Source organism: Ascaphus truei, chromosome 15 (genome assembly GCF_040206685.1).
Source record: "Ascaphus truei isolate aAscTru1 chromosome 15, aAscTru1.hap1, whole genome shotgun sequence".
NCBI lineage: Eukaryota > Metazoa > Chordata > Amphibia > Anura > Ascaphidae > Ascaphus > Ascaphus truei.
Window position 1 is genome coordinate 51565859 of NC_134497.1, and position 22185 is coordinate 51588043.

Sequence of the window (22185 nt, forward strand, 5' to 3'; positions counted from 1 at the left end):
TAAACATAAGGTATTATACACTACATCATACCTTTGTGGTTAGCGCTACCTGTTTTGTCGTCTTTACTGTCGGGATGGCATACATCGCTGTGATCGCCTTAAATTTCTAGCCCCGAACCCGAATGCCCTAACGTGGCTTCGAGGAAAGACCAGTCTATCCTATCAAAGGCTTTTTCAGCATCTAGACTCAACATCATTGTCGGAATCTTTTTATTGTTAGCCAAATCAATCAACTCTATTATACGCCTGGTGTTGTCAGCCGCCTGCCTATTAGTTATAAAGCCCTCCTTGTCTGGATGAACCAGTCTGGGTAGGACATGATCCAATCTGTTTGCTAATAATTTGGAGTAAATTTTAATGTCCGTATTTATTAGTGAAATTGGTCTATAGTTTTTGCAGATTGTCGGGTCTTTGCCTTCCTTGAGTATTAGGGAGCTGGAAGCTGAAGCATTTCGGTCCGGGAATTAACCTCCCGCTAGCACTGCATTATAAATCCTCAGTAGATGGGGGGCTAATAATGTCACATTTTTTGTAGTACAGGTTGGAAAAACCATCAGGGCCTGGGGCTTTAGAGGGTTTCAGATGTCTAATCACCTCCAGCACCTCTTCAATAGAAAAATCTCTTTGCAATTGTTCTCCCTCCTCCCGGCCCAACCTCGGGAGGTCGGACTCTCTTAGAAAATCCCTTAAGGCCACCTCCATTTTAGCTCCATGGGAGACTTTCTTCCCATTATACAATTCTTCGTAATAATTTTTAAATTCCTCTACAATTAGCTTCGGGTTGGAGGTCAAAACTCCAGTCTTTCTGCAAATTGTATGTATATTATAATTTATTATAATTGGGCATTCTATTTCAAATTTTGTGAGCCAACATCGTATCTAGCTTGTTCGCTTTTTCAAAAAATGTTCTCTTTGACCAACTCAGGGATTGCCTGGGAGGTAAGTAACATATTTCATTATATCCTTACATCTTTTAAGTCTTTTAGGATATCAGCTCTTTTAGTTTGTCTATGGAGATCTGAGAGTTCTCGTAATTTAGCCTGCAATTTAGTCAATTTAACCTCTCTTTGCTTCTTTCGCCCAGATGCTATATAATAATAATAACCCAATGTTCTTGTATAGCGCTGCTAGTTTTATGTAGCGCTTTACAGAGACATTTTGCAGCACAGGTCCCTGCCCCGTGGAGCTTACAATCTATGTTTTTTTTTGCCCCTGTAGTTTGCCCACTAAAATAAGAAACCTCCCATCCCTATCTCTTTTAACCTGTTCTGTCACGAGTGGAAACCTTTTATTGAGCAATATTGCTACTCTTTTCTTCACACTAGCTGATGAGAGGTACCACTGCCTATATTGCTTTTCACAGTATTTTGGATGGCATGCCAAACTAAAATAAGTTTCTTGTAAGAGAATAACATCCGCCTTTTTCCTTTTATAGTCTAAGAGCGCCAATCTTCTCTTGCCTGGGTTATTTAGACCTTTAACGATATAATCATTACCGCCATGTGGGTGAGAGCGTGAGGCTGCTTATCCTACCTCCCTCCAGAACAGGACCACACAGGAGTCCCTTCAGCCATCGGCAATTTTTTACTTCTTGCTTGACCAACCAGACAAACCTGGAGGGGGAGAGGGAGGGACCAAACAAACGGGAAGGACCGGGAAACGGAGACACTCCAACCGAGTATATTAATGTCAATGGTGACCTAGACCCGTATGCCCTTGGGAAAAGACTCCCGCCTGGGCCTCGGCATAGTAGGACCCAGGGTTCCAGACATTGAGAATGTCCGGCGTCCCAAGAGACTTCTTTGGTGTTGAGGGGACTACCCCCCACACCAAATGGATGGGGGATGGAGACAACCCGAGCAGGGCAGCTCTTGCTCCATACACAGCTTTATAACTCATAACATAACTTCTAATATAAATGACATTGTAAACATTGTCATAAAAACCCAAACCAAACAGTAGATAGAATACAACCTTTTTTCTCCCACCTATAAAGTCTTGTCCCCAAATTACCTCCACCTTGCCAACTAAGACTACCCATTTCTGCTGTCATGGTGTCTAATCAGTAGAGAGTTATAATTTCTTAGCCTTTAACCCTCTAAATTATAAGTTCTAAGGTCTTTTATTCTATTATCGAATAGTCCACAACGTGCGGCTACTGCTTCCTTGCCCATCCTAGTGTCTTAGGCCGAGTCCATAGACACTAAGCCAGTGCGGAGGCTGAGGGAAAGCGAGTGCTTTCCCTGGCCTTACTACGTGCGCATTCCGGGGGCGTGTCTATGGGCGGGCCAGTGACGTCACGGAGCTGGTTCACCCTCATTGGGTGAACCGCTCACGTGACCGGCCCTGCGCATGTAACCTAAAATGTGGTTGTCGGCTACGCTTTCGCACACCTGCGGAAGCGTGCGCAAGCCCCTGCTAAAGCCGCTCTCATTGCGGCTGCAGGGGCTCACTGACACGCGTGAGCGCGACTCAGCGGCTAAGTGCTGACCATGCCCGCGGCCTTAGTATGGCTCTATGTTGGTTCTTAAAATAACCCTGTGTGGGCTCAAGCCCTGAACCCACTGGTTTCAGCATCAGAATTCTCCCTAAAGATGTGGTATTGCTTTCCTACCAGCCTTACTCTAACCACATTCCTTCCTCCCCTGCTGGGTATATGCTTGATGTCCTGTTGGTATTTTCATACTATTGCTGTATTTTTGTACTTTTGTCTCTTAGATTTATTTTTCGTTTTACTGCAACTTTGGGATGACCCTTAATAACTACTTTATATGTCCTCATCCACCAGATGACCAGCGGGTTCTAACTGTCCTCCACCACTATGGGCCTTTATACCCCCTCTCAACCTGAAACTGTGCCCACTGTCTCCTAACAACCCCCTCCCCTAAACGTCATAATGTGCCCTCTATATTTACTATTTGCTGCTAACCCCTACCCACCCACCTCTCTTGGTCCGGCTTAGTGTCTCGGTGTTGACCGAACATATCACAGTACCAGCCTGTTTCTAAATGGGGTTCACCAACCCAGTACCTATGGGTATGCTCGCGTGAGGTGGTCTGCACCGCTGCTGGCATGTCCTGCAGTGAACCGCTATTTTAGTTCGCAGCCGTAACCCCCTATACAACCATACTTCCGGGACCAGCATCCACTGTCCCTGCATGTAGCTTCTGCCGCTGCATGGGGTCCCCGCACCAGGGTTGAATTCACGTACCCCCTGGCCGGTGCAGGAGCCCCTCGCGCTCTGCCGGGTCATCTAGCTGGTGCACACACGCTCCTCCGGACTTGCTTCCTCAGCTAATTTTCTTCCAATGCTAACTCCGGCTATCATAACCGGTCTAGGGGATTCTCGTTCCTTGGTGGGTCCTCCGAACGAGCCCCCAACCCAGCATAAGTAATAACTTTTCTAGTTTATTTTCAGGACAACACAGAAGACCCGGCTCCGAGTCCAGAGTAGAGTCACTCCATAGAGACACACAGCAGAGGATCGGTAATGTATCTTTAAAAGTTAATTGGCTGGACATAGATGCAATCCCGTCTCTCTAGAACCTCAGTTGGCCGCCATTTCTTCCTGTCCTTGTGTCGAGCGCCTTACATCATGCCAGGATGCCTCCGGGGACGGTTCTTCTTCCGAGAGGTGAGTGAAAGTCGACTTTATTTCCAATTTTTTATAGGAATTCAGCCCCTTCATCCAGAGAGCGCATGGCTACAGCCCGGCAACACCTGATGACCAGCAACCCGAACGGAAAAGTCAAGTGGTAGCGGACGCCATTTTCCCCTCAGAATTCTGGTCCCTTGCTATTGAACTAGATTGCGCCAGTCTGTTTCCTGCTAGCAAGTCCTTGTCCTGCTCCCTAGTCTAAGTCCCTGCTCTCTCGTCTCAGGCCCTGCTCCCCTGCCCTACTCCTGCCTTCCCGTTGCCGACCCTGCCTGTGCTCATGACGATCCTTCTTGCTGCCAACAATCCTTGCCTGCCCCCCCCTGTTCTGGCCACAGAGGTCCTACCCGCTCCAGGAATCTCCCCATTGTAACACCGCCAGAAGAAGAGATCAGTGTATCTCGAAAGCTCGCACAAATAAAAGCATTTAGTTAGCAACAGAACGGTATCGTCTATTTGTTTTTTATTTGATATATATATATATATATATATATATATATATATATTTACACAAACAGACAGAAACCGCATACACACCTAATAATAACTGGGGTATTTATAAGACCATAATCTAATCTCTATAATAGAGAGAAACAAGTCGGTGCTCTGAGACAGGGATAAATAGAATTCAGACAAGACACAAGAAGTCTCAAAAATGAGCACTCAAAAAATCCCCCAAAAAATGATACTTTAATGTCCTCAAATGTAACAAACTAAAACATGATAAAAACACAAAACAGAACCCTGAAATAGACAAAGTGACTACATATAACATATGGCCAATACAAAAAGTCTAAACCTATACACAAATATCAGGCTAATGCAAGAAGAGTGTAAGGTGAGATCCCAGGGAAAATAGTTCCCTGGATCAGCAAGACCGGACGGTCCCAAAAGACCCAAGGGACACACTAATGAATCTACTGATGTCATACACATGTAAACCACACACACTGCAAGATGGAAACCGTTAAGCTAAAGCTAACCCACCGTAGTGGGAAGTGTGCAGAAATCTAGGAAAACTGTGTAGAGATGGATAAATTCGTATGAAAAAATAACACAAAAAAAAAAAAATTCGAAGTGTCAAAAAGAAAATCCTAATAGAAAAAAAGGTGAACCGGCGCCACAGTGAATAATGAAAACCAAACCAATAAAATGTAATGTCCAAATGGAGTCCTATTAAAGTTGGTATTCAAGGATTCTAACGTCATGGATGTAATAAGATGCCAGATAAAACAAGCAGCGAACTGGGGACATGCAGCTGGGCTTCTAAGATGGCGACCGGGATCCTCTCACTGGCGTCCTCACGTGACAGGGGTGAAAGGCTGAATCCCTCAAGTGATACGACTTCCGGACGGATGTGACGTCACGTACGCTGGAGATCCACACCGGACGTTCTTAGAGCACTAGTCCTCCACTGGTGAGCCGCAATGTCCTCATAAATCAGCCTCTTGACTTAAAATCGCCAGATACACACTTCTCCAAACCTGGAACAGCACTAAAAACACTGGAAACTTCCCGACGCGTTTCATACGCATGCGCGTACTTCTTCAAGGGATGTCAGTGAGAGGATCCCGGTCGCCATCTTGGAAGCCCAGCTGCATGTCCCCAGTTCGCTGCTTGTTTTATCTGGCATCTTATTACATCGTTGACTTGAGAATCCTTGAATACCAACTTTAATAGGACTCCATTTGGACATTACATTTTATTGGTTTGGTTTTCATTATTCACTGTGGCGCCGGTTCACCTTTTTTTCTATTTGTGCTTTGACTGACTGTACTGTCAGTTTTTACCTGGCTGCCAGTTTTTTAACACATAAGTGTTTTAATCTATATATTAGCGCTGTTTTACACTATTCTTTTTTCTGTTAAATAGAAAATCCTCACATAAAAATTAACAAATGTCCAGTTGTATCCAGGATGGTATGAAATCTTAAATAAATGAATAGCATATACTGTAAAGTCCTTCAATTGTAGCATAGGGAATAAAGAAAAAATATACTCATCCCCCCTTGAGTTACAGAGTGCAGTAGTATAACACAAAGATGCCAGACAGAAGTTTCCACCAGATATCAGAATCCATACCGCTGCAGCCGCCTTTATCCTTCTACTTGCCGGGATAAATGCGGGGGTTTACTCCGTTTTTTCCGGAGTTTCCCACGCGGCGGCCGCATCCATCAGATAAGCGCTAATGGCGCTTATCATTGAAAGCGCCCGCGGCGCTGGAAACCTGACGGAAAAAAGCTGTGCACCTCCACAATTTTAAAATTCCCGCGGTGGCGGCCACAGGAGGATAAAGGCGGCCGCCACTGTATTATTGTGAGTCCCAGAGTCAGCAAGGGAATATGTATCACAGATTAGAGTCTCAGGGTCACTGCAGCAGCTCCCACATCGACGATATCCTCATGCTGTGGCAGGGCAGTGCCTCGGAGTTTGAGGGTTTCGTCGATGTCCTCAACCACAACGATTTGAACATCAAGCTCACCTTTAAGTGGAGCCGTGAGTCTGTGGACTTCCTGGATCTTAAGATCAGTATTGGGGAGTCAGGTAATCTTACCACAGATATCTTCCGCAAAGAAACATCAATCAATGCCATACTCCACGCCAGATAAAGGGGATACCTAAAAGCGAATTTTTGTGACTTAAACGCAATTGTTCTACAAACAATTTTTGAACAAAGAGTGATTGAGATGAGGGAGAGGTTCTATCAAAGGGGGTATAGCAGGAATTGTGTTTCTCAGGGACTTAGACATAGTCAAACTTGTAAAAGAGACACCCTGCTTATACCTAAAGTACAAAAAAAGCAGGATGGCAAAATCAGATTTGTGGGTACATTTAATCAACAATGGCCACAACTGCAAAGTATCCTCCAAAAACAATGGGGGGTACTTTTGACAGATCCAGAGCTTAAATCAGCTCTGGGTGACCAGGTGACTATGACAACTAGGAGATCACCGAATCTCCGTGACAAACTTTTTGACACTTAGAATTTTTTTGTTTGTTATTTTTTATACGAATTTATCCATCTCTACACAGTTTTCCTAGATTTCTGCACACTTCCCACTACGGTGGGTTAGCTTTAGCTTAAAAGTTTCCATCTTGCAGTGTGTGTGGTTTACATGTGTATGACATCAGTATATTCATTAGTGTGTCCCTGAGGTCTTTTTGGTATATTTTGTGACCGGCCGGTCTTGCTGATCCAGGAAACTAGTTTCCTTGGGATCTCACCTTAGACTCTTCTTGCATTAGCCTGATATTTGTGTATAGGTTTAGACTTTTTGTATTGGCCAAATGTCATATGTAGTCACTTTGTCTATTTCAGGGTTCTGTTTTGTGTTTTTATCATGTTTTAGTTTGTTACATTTGAGGACATTAAAGTATAATTTTTTGGTGGATTTTTTGAGTGCTCATTTTTTATTTTTTTTATAACTTTGATTTTATTAGGTGATACAGTACATACATGGTAACACAACCCATTGGCTTTAATAAGCCCACCTATTTTTCTGCCCCACCCAAAGAAACTGACAAACAGGACACACAAGACAGACAGGGAGACAGGACCAGAGGGGAGCAGGGGGGGTGGAGGGGGCGACCTTGTTGGTGGAGGGAGAACAGCCGCTCACTTTTCTCGCTTCTCCGGCTTCTGCTCAATTGCACCTGTGATAGTACGCCCTATCTCCCCCGCTCGGGGTGTCCCCGCGCCTTCGGGCTCCTGTCTACTCTCCGTCCTACTGTCTCTATAGGGTCCTGGATCCGTTTGGTCACCGGAGAATGCATGTTCGACTATCATGGCACTGTCCACCCCGGGGATGTCTGTCTGAGCCAGCCATGGCGACCAGACCTTTAGAAAATTTAAGCCGGTGTCGTTAACCAAACTTGTCAACTGTTCCATCCGGCATACAAACCAAATTCTATTCCTAATTTTGGGTACAATTGGGATATCTGATTGCTTCCACAATGCTGCGATCTCGCATCTGGTGGCGGTAGCAAAATGTGTAATTAATTTATGGGTTGCGTTCGAGAGCCACCGGACACGCCTGCCCAACAAGAACAGCCATTGGTCCAGGGAGAGCTCCACACCTAGCAACCGTTCCAGCCACTCCTTAATCTCCGCCCAAATCGGAGCCACCTTCGTGCACGACCACAGCATTTGGCGCAGGTCCGCTCTTTCTCCACACTGCTTGGGGCAGAGCGGAGAATAGCCTCTGACAAATTTAGATAGTTTTGTTGGGGTGTAGTACCAACGCATCAGGACTTTATATGCGTTCTCCTTTAACGTGGTACAGATAGAGCTTTTAGCTGCTGCCTGCAGGATCCTATCCCAGTCCTCGTCCTCCAATGTCTCCCCTAGGTCTGCTTCCCACTGTCTCATATAGCTAAGTCTGGGTTCGTCCTCCGTCTCGGGGCAGATCACTTCCTTGTACATTCTAGAGGTTAGTCCCCTTGTGTCCGTTCCTCTTGAACACAGCTGCTCAAAATTTGTTCTTCGAGGCTGAATTGGGGCTTTGTTATAGAATGCCCTGATCTTTAGGTATCTAAAGAATTCTGCGTCAGGAATATTTTTTTCCTCTTTGATATGGTCAAAGGTTTTGACATATTTTCTACCCTCCAGATCTTTTAGTCGGAGATACCCTGACTGAATCCATTTTGAGAAATTAGAGCTATCCAAGCCTGGAGCGAAGTCTGGGTTGCCCCATATGGGGGCCATCAAGCAGTTTGGTGTTGTTAGACAACATCTAAATTTGGTAGCTTCCCAAACCTTCAAGGAACTCAGCATGGCCTGCAACGGTGTCCGCATTCTGGACCGGCTTGTCTTGGGTAACCAAATTAGGTTTCGCAGCTCTATGGGCGCACAACACTCTCTCTCCAGTGCCACCCATCTCCGGAGAGCCGGATCTGCGTGTCACTGAAAAATCTGCGTTAGCTGGGCCGCTTCGTAATAGGCGAGCAAGAAAGGCACCCCAACCCTCCTCTTGAGGTCGGCCTCCTCAAGATATCTTTTTTAATTCTTGGGCCTTTTTTATTCCAGATAAACTTCGTTATTATAGACTGTAGCGAGAGGATTTCGTCTTTCGGCAGGGATCGGATCGGGAGGTCTTGGAAAAGGTATAGCACCCACGGGAGGAGATTCATTTTCACACTATGAATTCTACCAATCCAAGAGATGCCACACTCCGCCCATCTCCTGAGATCCTCCCTTAAAGTCTTGAACAACCTGGGATAGTTTGCCTTATATAAGGCTTTGTAATCTTTTGTGAGATATACCCCAAGGTATTTGATCATGGAGGTTGCCATTTAAAGTTAAAGTTTAGTCCAATTAGTTTTTCCACTGGTTTAGGTAAATTTATGTTGAGGGCTTCCGATTTGGCCTGATTAATTTTGAACCCCGAAATTTGGTTAAACCTCCCCAGAATTGAGAAAACATTGGGCAGAGAGGTAAGAGTTTTGGATAATGTCAGGATCACATCATCCACGTACAGTGCCACGTTATGTGACTGCTCTTTTAATGCTATTCCCGCAATATCCGGGTTGTTTCTCAGTTGTGCCGCCAAGGGTTCTATACAGAGGGCGAACAGCAAGGGGGACAGCGGGCATCCTTGCCTCGTGCCACTGCGGATTTGAAATTGATCCGATGGGAACCCCTGGTGTCGCACCCTCGCCGTCGGCCCCTCGTACAGTGCCATAATGGCTCCCAGTAGGCGTCCCTCAAAGCCAAATGCTTCTAGCGTCCCCCTCAAGTAGGGCCAGTCGATCCTCTCGAAGGCTTTTTCCGCGTCCAGACTAAGTACCAATGACGGAATATTTTGCTTTTGTGCCAGATCAATCAAATCGATTATTCGTCTGGTATTGTCTGCCGCTTGCCTTCCTCCGATAAACCCTACCTGATCTGGATGAATCAACCCTGGAAGGACGATACCCACTCTATTAGCTATAAGCTTGGAGAAAATTTTGATGTCCGTATTGATTAACGAGATGGGCCGGTAGCTCTTACAGTCTGCCGGGTCCTTTCCAGGTTTATGGATCAGGGAGATAGACGCCTGAAGCATTTGTGCTGGGAACGAGGCCCCTTCTAAGACCGAATTAAAGAGTTTCAGCATATGCAGGGCTAGAATTTTCACATATTTTTTGTAATAGAGGTTTAAGAAGCCATCTGGACCGGGCGCCTTGGCTGGCTTAAGGGACTTTACAACTTCCGTTAACTCTTCTAAAGAGAAGTCTTTCTGTAATGCCTCCCTCTCCACTCTGCCCAGTGTTGGCAATTTCGCCTCTTTTAAAAATTCTCGGAGATTGTCCTTCGTTCTCTGATTATGTATAACCTTGCCTCCATCGTAGAGCGATTCATAGTAGTTTTTAAATTCCGCTACGATCCGCTTAGGATTCGAGGTAAGTTCCCCCCCCCCCCCCCCTGCGTGCGAATAGATTGAATGTGGTAGTTTGGTATTTTTTTTCTGAGTCTATTAGCTAGGAGGGTGTCCGGCTTGTTCGCCTTCTCGAAAAACCTGCGCTTAGTCCAGCTCATCTCCTTTTCAGCCTGGGAGGCCAATCGTATATTTAACTGACGTTTGGTATCTAAAATTTGTTTCAGGGCAGAGTCATTTTTGGAACTTTTATGGGTTGCTGAGAGAGATGCCAATTTCTCCTGCAACTCTTTAATCTGACTCTCCTGCTCTCTTTTGCGTGTAGTGGTTAGCCACATAAGAGATCCCCTGAGGGTAGCTTTATGGGCCTCCCATAAAATGGCGTGTGATGACACACTACCCTCGTTCTCCGTGAAATACTCCTTGATCTTCTCACTGACCTTCCTCTCGATTTTTGGCATTTTTAACAACAGTTCATTTAGTCTCCAACCCGCTCCCGGCCTGTCTAGTAAATTTAGTGTGCACCGCAGCTCTATAGGTGCATGGTCTGACCACGAAATGTCGTGTATTCCCGAATGGGAGACCACTGGGACCAGTCTATTGGACACAAGGAAGTAATCTATCCGACTGTAGCGGTCACGGGGGTGGAAGTAGAAAGTATAGTCTTTAATCTGTGGGTGTTGTTTAGTACGTCCTGTCTGAGGGGGAGAGTGGGTGCTGTGCATCGGTCGAGCTTGGGGTTTAACGTCCTGTTCAGGTCTCCAGCCACAATCATATTTCCCTTTGCCTCCTTCTGCAATTTCCGGAAGAAAGGGGAAAAAAAATTCTGGAGCCGGCTCGCATGGTGCATATATTGACGCCAACGTAAGGGATTGACACTGTATGGATCCTACGAGGATAAGGAATCTGCCCTCTGCATCCGTTAAGTTCTTTTCTAGCTTAAACGATATTCTGTTGTGGATTGCAATGGCTACCCCTCTCTATTTTTCTTTCGCTGACGCTAGGTGTACTGTGCTAAAGTCCTAGTCTAAAAATTTGGGAAAGCTAGCCTTGGAAAAGTGGGTCTCTTGGAGAAAGAGAATGTCAACTTTGTGTCGTTTGTAATCTTTAAGAGCCAACTTACGTTTACGTTTTAACATTGTGGGAAATACATCTGATCTCTTTATTAATTTTGCTTAACTCGTGCCTTGGCTCTATCGGTGTGTTTCCGGACTGTTCTACTCTTTACCGGCGGTGTGATCACGGCTCCGACTTCTCCATCTTCATCGTCTCCTGCCTTGGTCGCACGGGGGAGGGGGGTGGGGAGTGGCGGGGTGTGACACAGAAGGAAAATCCACTAGGGAATACAAAGGGAAAAACACCACATAAGTACATACACAAAAATAACAGTATGTCCTCGGCTCCAGGGCCTCCCCGTCCTGTAGCTAAGTCCAGAGCCTTTGGGGTGACGGCTCCCGTGGTATCCTGACCACGACCCTCATTTATACCCCAAAGGACTTTATCGGGTTCCAGGGGGACCCACCTCCCCTGTCCCCGCCTGCAGCACATGCCGACCCCGGGTGTGAAACTCCGCCACCACCCCGTGCCTGCGCTCTCTCTACACCCCTCCTAACTTTTAAAGAACCAAACCATAAATGCCCTAACTTGTCTGTGTGGACTCTAATCCCATCTGCCATTTACCTACCCCTGTGGAGTACTTCCAGTTTACCTTCTCTCTGCCCCTTTTTCATCCTATCTATGTGGGCGTATCTCACCTACCCCCGTGCCCCCCTTAAGGCCCCCTCCTTTTACCCTTCTCTCTCTTGCCCCCTCGTCCCCTCTGTCTCTTTCCCTCTCCTCTTTCTCACTTCTCGTTCCTTCCTAACTGCTCTGCACTTTTCCTCATGCGCTGCACCCTGTCTTTCCCCTTCTAACCCATGTCTTCCCGGCCCTCTAATAGCTCCCCCTCTTTCCGCTCCTTTTATTTGTCCGGCATCCGACTCGGCTTCTGAATGGGGCTTTCCGCTCACGGCTGACGTCCTTCTGTGCGCCCCTGTCCACTGATGACGTCCGCTGCCCCTACCAAGATGGCGTCCCTCTTTTTGGCTCCGCGTGGTGACGACTTCCAGTTTCCGGTCTGCCGCCATTTTGGATTGTCCGCTGCCACCAGGAGGATCGAGCGCGCGCTCTCCTCCCGCCTTTTTACCTCTTCCTGGTTCTGCGCCTCAAGCTGGATCCAGAAGAATGCCATTTCGCCCGCCATCTTCTCTCCTTAACCAGGACCGGGATTCAAGGTGAGTTTTTTTTGTCTTTTTCCCAGGAGCAGTCGCCGCGCTGTGCAAATTGTGGTGGGTCTTCGGAATTCGTCCGGGGGCTTCCGCTGTCTCCCCTTAACCGGGGCAGTACCGGTTAAATGTCTCTTCACGAAGGATGGTCCCATAGCTCCACAAGCAGGCAACTTTTTCGTAGATTAACTGGGCAACTTTTAACACTTTGAGGGCCACTGCCCTGGCTGGTGTAGACTTTCACCGCTTGCCCCCTTTGGTTTTTGGCGATCCGACTCCCCCACTCCATTCGGGCTCCAGAGTGTCCACTCCTTCTGCTTCCCTTGTGGGGGCACCGTTCAGGCCCAACTTGGCTAGGAACACCGGCCCCTGTGACGGATCCTTCATGGTGATGGACCTCCCGTTCCGCGCCACCAGCAACCCAAACGGGAAGGTTCAATGGTACTGCATGTTCTGATCACGCAGGACCTTAGTTACCGGTAGTAAGCTGCGGCGCTTCAATAGGGTTACAGGGGACAGGTCCTGAAAAATGAGCATTTTATTATTTTCAAATTCTACGAATGACAGGGCCCTTGTTTGGCGTAAGACTGCCTCCCTGGTGGTGTAAAAATGCAGCCGGATAATAATGTCCCGAGGCTGCTCATGCTGTACTGGTCGGGAGCGGAGGGCTCTATGGCAGCGATCCATGGCCAGGGCCTCCTTGCCCCAGTCTGGCAACAGGGACTCCAGCCAGCGCACGATGAACTCTTCGCAATCTCCCACCTCCTCGGAGACCCCCCTTATTCGGATATTATTCCGCCTGTCCCGGTTCTCCGCATCTTCTTGCCGTTCTTTCAGTTCATCTATTTGCCGCTGTAAGTCTCCTGTCTTCTTTTCTGTTTTTTTCACTGTTTTAATAGTGAGATCGACTTTATTTTCCAGGTCGTCTGTTCTTGTTCCCAGCCTCATTACATCTCTCTTTACCTCCTTGATTTCAGTTTGTAGTAGGGATTTTAGGTCATTGTACAGTCTTTCGAAGTCACAACGCCATACTGGTATAAGGGATTGATTGCGTACTCCCTCCTCCTCCCCCTCTTGCTCCGTGTCTGTATCTGGGTTTGAAGCCGGCGCCATTTCTCCTGCTCTGTCGCTCGTGCTGGCTCCTCCAAAGTATGCTCTGACATCGGCCAGTTTTTGCTTTTTCTGGGTTGCTGGTTTCTTCGGTGCCATCCTGAGGTGTTTAGGCAGTGTTATCTTGAGGTTTGATATGGAATCTTTCATTTTTGGGGTGTTTTTAATACTTTTTTCATTGAGCGCGGCACGGAGCTAATCACTTAAGCCTCCATACCCGTATCCGTCGCGCATGCGCCTCCTTGAGTGCTCATTTTTGAGACTTCTTGTGTCTTTTCTGTAATATAAATAAATATATATATATATTTATATTTTGTGATACCATCACTGTCCTCTAGGTGCTGGAACAGTGCAGTAGGGGACCTTTTCAGCTCTCAGAGAGTTAATCCTCAGTAGGCTGCGTCCAAAGAAGGGCAGACCGCACTGATGCGTCTGCACGCTGAGCGATCAGACTGCCTAAAGGCAGTGGTAGCGTCTATACAGCGTGCGTGCGCGTGGAAGCGGGAGGGGGCACGCGATGCGTGAGAAATCAGTCAAACCGTATTTCTCGTGCGATAGGGCGGTCACGTGACTGGCCTGCCCATAGACACGCCCACGGACGGCGCGCGTACAAATGACAGGGAAAGCACTCGCTTTCCCTCAGCCTCAGCACTCTTCCGCGGCTGCTGTGTCTATGGACGCAGCCTTAGAAGTAGCTAGTTCAGCTGCTGCCTAAATGAGAAGGCTGAACTCCTGATTGCTCATGGAGTTTTTAATAGTCAGGAAGTGTTTAAGGCAGATACAGAGCTGCCATGTGTGAGAGACACATGCTGAAAGATACAGAATGAGAGATTGCTGTCCCAAAGGGGGGACAGAGAAGTGCTCCCCAGCAAGTAAGGCTGGCACAGTTCCTTGGACCCGCTGGATGGTGATCGCGGAGTCTGCAGGGACTGCCTGGGTTTGAATCCCAGAGGAAAGACGACAGACCATGCTGAATCAGGGATGTCGTGCCCTTGACAGTGGACATACAGAGAAGAGTTTCTCTGAGCTCACGTAGGGACGAGTTCCCCTAGGAAGAAAGGCCGCGCTGAAGCGGGGACGTCTGCTCAAAACTTGGACTTACAGATAAGCAAACCCTTTATTATTGTGTGCAGACTGTACACATTGTTGCATATGCCAGGGCATGTTTTAAGCTGGGAACCAGTATAGTTGACCAGCTGTCGTTAGAAAGGGTTTGAAGCTGAATGTACAGTTAGTCTCCTAAGAGGAGTAGGAGTTTATTTTATGTTTTGTTTTGACTTAAAGGGACAGTGGGCCTGTTAGTACGATTGAATCCCTGTAAATGAACCCATAAAGAGAAATACAGTGTTTCCGGCCTTAAATTTGGACTAAGAGAGACTATAACGTGGTGTGGGCATCACAATATATAACTCTTGTATTGTATTGTATGTCTTTATTTATATAGCGCCATTAATGTACATAGCGCTTCACAGTAGTAATACATGTGGTAATCAAATAATTAACAGATAATATAAATAACAGATCATGGGAATAAGTGCTTTAGACATAAAAGTAACATTAAGGAAGAGGAGTCCCTGCCCCGAGGAGCTTACAGTCTAATTGGTAGGTAGGGAGAACGTACAGAGACAGTAGGAGGGAGTTCTGGTAAGTGCGTCTGCAGGGGACCAAGCTTTATGTATAGTGGGGGGGGGGAGAGGGAGAGAGAAATAGTGGGGGGGGGAGGGAGAGAGAGAGTGGGGGAGAGGGATAGAGAGATAGTGGGGGGAGATGAAGAGAGATAGTGGGGGGAGAGGGAGATAGTGGGAGGAGAGAGAGGTAGTGGGGGGAGAAAGATAGTGGGGGAGAGTGAAATTGGGGTAGGGGCATGATGAGGAGGGGAGGGATGAGGTTGGTTTCTTAGGATTTAGGAGTCATGCGCAGTACTTTCAGCTAGTATTTTATATTTTAATTATTATTTTACGGTAATTTGACATATGTCAAATTACCGTAAAATAATAATTAAAATATAAAATACTAGCTGAAAGTACTGCGCATGACTCCTAAATCCTAAGAAACCAACCTCATCCCTCCCCTCCTCATGCCCCTACCCCAATTTCACTCTCCCCCACTATCTTTCTCCTCCCACTATCTCCCTCTCTCCCCACTATCTCTCTCTCTCCCCATCTCCCCCACTATCTCTCTCCCTCTCCGCCCACTCTCTCTCCCTCTCCCCACACTATCTCTCTCTCTCCCTCTCCCCCCCCACTATCTCTCTCTCTCCCCCTCCCCCATCTCTCTCCCTCCCATCACTTTCCTTTAATACCTTATGATCTCCTTAATTCTTTCCGCCTCTCTCTCCTTCTCCAGCATTCTTACTTTCTGCTCACGTGCCAAATGACTTCCTCTTTCTATGTCTGCTTTCTGTATAAACTTTATAGCTATCCGACTCTCCTTATCTGACAACAGGCAATGTGCATTATGATGTCACCAGTATGATATCACGTGCCAGATACATAGCCTAAGAGTGATGTCACTAGTATGATATCACGTGCCAGATACATAGCCACCCAGTGGCTGACATGCTTAGACAGATTGAAATAGCGCCAAATTAAAATAGAAGGTATCCAACTTCCAAACAAACAAAAACCTGCTCCTTGATCTCGAGAATCATCATGCAACATTTGGTTACAATATCTTAAGAGGTATCCAAATGCATAGCGAACAGACAAACAACTCACCAAAATAAATAGTAGATAATAAACAGGTTCACAGTCTGAAAGGAGATACTGTCTGTTTGGAGGGGGAGGCAAGTCCAACCCTGTAAAATGATGACTAGTATTTTCTATACAGTTTCAACATCCTGTATGTTCCTCTATTAAAGATGCAGTATAGCCTGCATGCTTCTTACAATCTCTCCATATTTCTTCAACATACTGTAATTATGTTGTCTGAATTCTACTGTAGTTTGCTTTCATTGTGCACTAAATTTTAAAATCATATTATTCCCAAACTTTAGCCCCAAACTGGCATTAGCATATCTGCTAATTTTGTGACATCACTGAACTCAATTTCAAAGAACTTTTTAATACAAGATCACTGCTATATCATCCTGGATGGCCCTCCGCCGCCTTAAACTCAACATGGCTAAAACAGAGCTCCTCATACTTCCTCCCAAACCTGGCCCTACTACCTACTTCCACATTACTGTTGGAACTACGATCATTCACCCAGTAGCCCAAGCACGCTACCTAGGGGTCACACTCGACTCCTCTCTCACATTCGCCCCTCACATTCAAAACATATCTAAAACCTGTCGCTTTTCCTCCACAATATCACAAAGATACGCCCCTTCCTCTGTTGCTCGACTGCTAAAACTCTGACTCAGGCCCTCATTCTCTCCCGTCTTGATTACTGTAACCTCCTGCTGTCCGGCCTTCCTGCCTCTCACCTGTCTCCCCTACAATCTATCATAAACGCTGCTGCCAGAATCATTCTACTCTTTCCTAGATCTGTCTCAGCATCTCTCCTCATGAAATCCCTCTCCTGGCTTCCGATCAAATCCTGCATCTCTCACTCCATTTTTCTCCTCACTTTTAAAGCTTTACACTCTTCTGCCCCTCCTTACATCTCAGCCCTAATTTCTCGTTATGCACCATCCAGACTCTTGCATTCTTCTCAAGGATGTTTTCTTTCTACCCCCTTTGTATCTAAAGCCCTCTCCTGCCTTAAACCTTTTTCACTGACTGTCCCACACCTCTGGAATGCCCTTCCCCTCAGTACCCGACTAGCACCCTCTCTATCCACCTTTAAGACCCACTTTAAGACACGTAATGGAAAGCGAAAACCCGGGCGCTACCTGTATGTATAATAAGTACGGGATAAAGGTGTAATATCAACCTTAGAAGTTCATAAGGTTTCCCTCCGCTTCTTTGTCTCCTCCTGTGACTCAAAAAAACCCAAAAAGGATCTACCCAGGATCCTTAGTAAACAGGGAAACAAGAGAGAGAAATGGGGGAGCACAGGTGGAGGGGTGAAATGAAACAGAATATGGTTCAGGTGTGTTAAACCCTGAAGCAATGACAATGGTGTTTTTAAAGTGTGTATTTAACTGTGAGTGTGAGTCTTAAGAGTTAAATACACACTTTAAAAACACCATTGTCATTGCTTCAGGGTTTAACACACCTGAACCATATTCTGTTTCATTTCACCCCTCCACCTGTGCTACCCCATTTCTCTCTCTTGTTTCCCACTTTAAGACACACTTGCTTAAAGAAGCGTACTGTATGAATAGCACTGTGGATATTCTGAACACGATACATAATGCTTGGCCCCCTGCAGACGCACTTACCAGAACTCCCTCCTACTGTCTCTGTACGTTCTCCTTACCTACCAATTAGACTGTAAGCTGCTCGGGGCAGGGACTCCTCTTCCTTAATGTTACTTTTATGTCTAAAGCACTTATTCCCATGATCTGTTATTTATATTATCTGTTAATTATTTGATTACCACCTGTATTACTACTGTGAAGCGCTATGTACATTAATGGCGCTATATAAATGAAGACATACAATACAAGAGTTTTTCTGATAAATCTCTTGGAAGTCTACATGAAAAACAGCTCTGTGCTGCCTGCTGGGTGGAGCAAGTGTAAACGCTAAAAAAACCAACAAAAAATCGGCTCGGGAAGAAATAAGGTTGGTAATCAGTCAGGCATGACATTGAGCTCACTCAAGATTTCAAGGTCATTTATTAGGGGAATCGCACCTTTAATGCAAAGATAGCTTAAAAATGAACCCATAAGCATCATAATGTTACAGTAGCATCAGTAGATGCTCTATAGTAGCAGCTTGGAAACAGTCTGACCCTCCCAACAATGGACAAGTTATTAGTAGGTTTTGGGATGTTTTATTAATGGAAAAATTAACCTATATGACCAACAATAACTCAGAAAATTTTCTAGGGATAGGGAATCTTTGGACAGAAATGAATATATAGTTTAAGGAGTCAAGTGTTATCAATCCCTACTTTGACTAGAGGAAATTAAACACCAGGTCTCAAGTTACAGTTATTGCTATGAATAAGAATGAGAAAATAAGAGTGATCACCCAAGCACATTTCTCCAAAGCCTACCCCAAAATCACCCCCCCCTTCATAGCATCTATTTCAGTATTATGTACTTATTTATTTTATATTGAATATTATTATAATTGTATCCTCACTGAAATATATGAAAACTTTAATAAAATATTAAGTAAAATAATAATTACATACTAGGACGGAAACAAGTAGGACCCGGAGAGGTTTAGTACAGCATACAAAGGACCAGAATGGGCAGTCCGGCCAAAATTTGGGACAATATGGACCAGTAGTGGAGGTGTCAGTTCTGACCCTCCTATCCATCGCTACCTCCCCCCCCAACACCCCGTTTTTTTGTGTATACACACGAGTACAACTATTTGTACTAAATTTGTTCTGGGTAGAGTGTATTTGTGTATTTCTATGGGATTGAGTGTGCTGGCAAGCCCACAATGAAACCAACTGACATCCTTAGCCCAGGGCCAGGTGCTATGGTCAGGGAGCAATGGGGAGATAGGAAAGGACCAGCCAACATGCTGAGAAGACATATACTTCACAAGCTGGGTTTTGCCCAGGCAGCGTGGCGAATAAGCGTGGAGGTATAGAGCAAAACATTAATTGGGACCAGGGTCCTAGCTCCATCGGTCCAATTCCCCTTGCTCCATTCCAATTTCCCACCCTCCCAAGCACGCCCGCAGGACTATTCTAGAGTATGGTCACCTTCCCTTGCCCTGAATGGTCTGTCTCGGGCTAAACCTTGAGTTCTGATTTATGTCGCATAGACAATCTCTTTCCTGATTGGTACAGTAGGCACCTGGACATCCATGTTTCTAAGAGGAAGCCTGGGGAATATGCAAATTTGATACAGGTCAGAGCTCCCTAGTTATTCTCAGGTAGTCTCGGAGTCAAGAGACTATCTAGCTGTTTCGTGGTTGGTCTCTGCTTGGGGACCAGCTGAAAATATGAGCAGGAGAGGTAATTTAATTATTAAAGGGGATGGACAATCTAACTTATGAGGAGAGGCTAGCTAAATTAGATTTATTTACATTAGAAAAGAGGCATCTAAGAGGGGATATAACTATATACAAATATATTTGGGGACAATACAAGGAGCTTTCAAAAGAACTATTTATCCCACGGGCAGTACAAAGGACTCGGGCCATCCCTTAATGTTGGAGGAAATGAGATTTCACCAGGAACAAAGGAAAAGGTTCTTTACAGTAAGGGCAGTTAAAATGTGGAATTCATTACCCATGGAGACTGTGATGGAAAATACAATAGATTTGTTCAAAAAAAGGTTGGACATCTTTTTAGAAAGGAAAGGTATACAGGAATATACCAAATACATAGTTACATAGCAGATGAGGTTGAAAAAAGACGTACGTCCATCAAGTTCAACCTATGCTAAATTTAGACAACAGATACTTTATCCTATATCTATACTTATTGATCCAGAGGAAGGCAAACAAAAAAACCAAGAGTCATATCATCCAATGATCTCTCGTAAGGAGAAAAATAAATTCCTTCCTGACTCAAAGAATTGGCGATCGGATTAATCCCTGGATCAACATCCTTCCCATGTATACTTATTTGGTATATCCCTGTATACCTTTCCTATCTAAAAATATGTTCAACATTTTTTGAACAAATCTATTGTATCTGCTATTACAGTCTCCATGGGTAATGAATTCCACATTTTAACTACCCTTACTGTAAAGAACCCTTTCCTTTGTTGCTGGTGAAATCTCCTTTCCTCCAACCTTAAAGGATGCCCCCGAGTCCTTTCTACTGTCCATGGGATGAATAGTTCTTTTGAAAGCTACTTGTATTATCCCCGAATAGATTTGTATACAGTTATCATATCCCCTCTTAGACGTATACATGGGAAGGATGTTGATCCAGGGATTAATCCGATTGCCAATTCTTGGAGTCAGGAAGGAATTTATTTTTCCCCTTATGAGATATCATTGGATGATTGACTCTGGTTTTTTTTGTTTGCCTTCCTCTGGATCAATAAGTAAGTATACATATAGGATAAAGTATCTGTTGTCTAAATTTAGCATAGGCTGAACTTAATGGACGTACGTCTTTTTTTCAACCTCATCTACTATGTAACTATGATCCCTAGTTACTGGGATATCCTGGAGGTTGACCACTCGTGGATGACATCCTGGGTAAACTAGCTTCGGAAGTGCCTAGTGAGCTAGAAGTTCTACCTGTGTTTCCCCAGTTTGGTGAGGTGTTTCTTGTATTGGGTTTGCTACCTTTTAGCTTCAGCCAAAATAAACTCGATTTTTTTAACTCCCTCTTTCTGTCTGGTGCTTGCGATCCCTGTGTAATAAGTCTGGTTTCCCGTGACATAAAGCGCCCTCCTGCTTGCTTACCTCCCGGTTCGCGACAACCCACCCCCCTCTTCCTCCTCGGCTCCGCAGTCAAATTACGTCGCAGGGTAATGTGACATCACGTTGCCATGGCAACGTGATGTTACTTGCCCCTCCGGCGTTATTTGCCACTGGATACCATGGCGATGTGTCGCCGAAGATAAGGTAGAAGCTGCAGAGGCCTCGCGCGGTTCCCCCCCACCCCCCCACCAGCATTTAATTTAAATGCCTTGGGGGAGAGAGCGGGACCTCTGTATCCGCCGCACCCGACTTGGAAATTCTCCCGGCCCCCCACTTTGCGCACCCTTGACATACAGAATCTTTAAACACGTTGATAAAAAAAAAAGACCATCTCGAGTATCGGGAGGTCTTATTGTTGCAACCAGCTACTTTGGGGTCCCTGTTGATAAATAATTGTTAACCAAAATGCATTGGCTTTTTGCAGAGCACAGTAAGTTATCCCGAATAGCCTTTTTCTTTTCAGGGTTACACATTCATTATTTTGTGGATACAGACCAGCACATTGTTTGGCTGTGCACCTCTTTCCTGCAACTGGGGGTGAAATCGTGGACTTCTACTCGTTTAAGGAATGTAAGGGGGGGAGGAGGGAATCAAGCAGTGCGGAGAGCCGTGTTAGCAAAGCAAACAACAAAGCGCTTCCCTGTATCTCCTTATTTAAAATATTTTCCATCACAACTTTTAATCTTCCTTAAAACTATAGCAGTGCCATGCTGCGTATTAAAGATTTAACTCGCGTCAAAGCATTTGTGTTCTTTGAACAATTCACTGGCTCAAAATACAGAAACATGGGCCATATCTTCAGGAAAACACATACTGAAATCTGCTTTAATGACAAAGATGTAATGAAGTCTGAATCAAGCAAGACCTTGCAAAACCGGTCAAGTAACATATGACCCATAGGAAGTTGCATCAATCGTTGACTCAATTTCTTGAGACGACTAAGCAACAGTGCTCCATAAATTGGGGGACATTATAAAAACCTCACGCAGCACAGAGACGAACAGCATTTAATTAATACATCATCATAAAGGCAAAACTTCCTGTCCCCTATTGGTCCTTCTTCAGTACTATTTATCCTGATCAGGATGAAGGTCCCATATGGGCGACTGAAATGTTGACATTGTTTTTTTTTTTTTTTACGTTATGGGAGTTCTGCTTGATGTGTTTATGATATCGTATGACTAAACGAGATCGTTCTGGATGACCCCTTTCATAGCACCATACCATATATTTAGATGAAGCTTATATACATGGCTTTTACATTTTTTATTAAGGGGCAGTGAGAAATTCACTGTATAGTGTGTTGTCCTAATAAATTGAGAAAATGCGAAGATGATTTTTGAG

The 22185-nt window shown here is 45.3% G+C and overlaps 1 protein-coding gene across 1 annotated transcript in view; it reads right to left on the reverse strand.

The window, feature by feature from the left end:
• The window catches only part of LOC142466939 (serine/threonine-protein kinase 4-like), a 100677-nt gene that overhangs the window by 32681 nt on the left and 45811 nt on the right, over positions 1–22185 (reverse strand). The gene's annotated exons all lie outside the window — the stretch shown is intronic.